The sequence below is a fragment of the Olea europaea genome, chromosome 3 (assembly GCF_002742605.1).
Source record: "Olea europaea var. sylvestris chromosome 3, O_europaea_v1, whole genome shotgun sequence".
NCBI classification, from domain to species: Eukaryota; Viridiplantae; Streptophyta; class Magnoliopsida; order Lamiales; family Oleaceae; genus Olea; species Olea europaea.
Genome location: NC_036239.1, coordinates 15,424,217 through 15,425,751, shown reverse-complemented (window position 1 = coordinate 15,425,751; position 1,535 = coordinate 15,424,217). Strand labels below are relative to the sequence as shown.

Here is a 1,535-nt window from a genome sequence, read left to right as displayed (position 1 = left end):
TAATGAAAGACAAAAGCATATCTTTGACTGGGAATTTTGATTATCCTATGTGTATATGGTATCCATCATTGCGTATATTTGGATGTGTTAAATCAAATGAAAAAATAAATAAATTATTTCACACGTATAATGTGAGTTCTGTCTTGAATTTTTAAAGTGCAGATTAATTTTATGTGCCTTTTTTTTATACACGTTAAAGATATAACGTAGAAAAGTAAAAAAATCTTAGTAAAGGTGCTTCCTCTTCATCTCTTAGTTGAAATAGCAAAGTCGTTACAAATGATGGACCAAACAGATTTAATCATAGCTTCACACCCTTAAAACAAGGTAATAGTCACTTATCGGAGGAATATCTTCTCGGCTCTTATCAGAAAGGAGTTCATGTGCAAAGAACGACAAGTACGCTGCAAAAAAATGAAAAACTACTTTCAAATTCTTTTTGACACTGTAACAACAATATTAGATATTTGAAGTGTTCGCTTACGGGTCTTCATACCTTGGGGAAGTTCATACCAAATACAGTCATTACAGCAAAAGTTAAGCAAGAGGTCTACAGCTTTCATCTCTACAAATAAATCTTTACGACTATCGGCAAATGCTCATCCCTGTTTGTTTCATCTCAAACACAAAAACTAAGAGTGATAATCACAACCGTATTTCCAGAAAATTTAATAAAAACCCGGAACTGAATATACTAACACAACCGTATTTCCAGAAGCAAATCACTAAAGAATATTGAAAAAAACACCCATTACAAAGCACGTGCAGATGAAAAAATCATACCTATAGTTATCGGAGAAATCGAGGCCCACCTTCCATCACCGCCTCCAACGATATGATCACTTCCGACTGCTTCGTACTATCACTATTGGCCAAATCAACACATCGAACTTCATCCCTCAAACATTTCTTCGCCACAGCATCACTTACCACGTCCTTCACCTCCGGTGAATCATTAGTTGATGAAGAAGATGCCTATGCCGCCTAAGTCCAACCAACAACCCGAACCTCAAAATCATTCAAAACTCAAACAAAACAGAAGACAAAAATTCCCAAAATTTTAAGAACCATACATTTCACAAAAATAGTAAAGTTTCATGAAGAGAAAGTTAGAGACACATGGATCATTGTGTGGGAAAATGAAGACGTATTAAGATGAAAAGGAAAGAAAGAAATAGCGTGAAGAAGTAAAAATGCTGTCACAAAAGAGATTGTCAGAATGAGGAAAAAGAAAGAAAGGCGTGAAGAAGTAAAAATGCTTACTGTCACAACAGTTTTTTTCTCCAATTCACACGCAAACATTCAATGAAACCATTACAGTGCACAATAATTTATTACAAAATACTGTCCACAAATGTTTTTCACAATAAAAAAATTTCAGGGACACGGTAGCATGGTACGAGTCCATAAAAACAGTGGCCAGAAAAACAGCCTCTTTTGTTGGGAATTGATTTAAACATGCACAGCGGAATTTAACAGATTTCAATTCCCATTCAGGATTCAGCTTTGTATTTAAATAAAAACTGTGATGAGAA

The 1,535-nt window shown here is 34.7% G+C and overlaps 1 long non-coding RNA gene across 1 annotated transcript; it reads right to left on the bottom strand.

The window, feature by feature from the left end:
• Positions 1–275: 275 nt before the first annotated feature.
• Positions 276–1,230, bottom strand: LOC111387179. The gene is made up of 3 exons (XR_002701364.1): positions 784–1,230; positions 497–605; positions 276–404 (listed from the first exon to the last, which is right to left on the bottom strand). It is a non-coding gene; the product is annotated as an uncharacterized LOC111387179 (long non-coding RNA).
• Between the last annotated feature and the right edge of the window lie 305 nt (positions 1,231–1,535).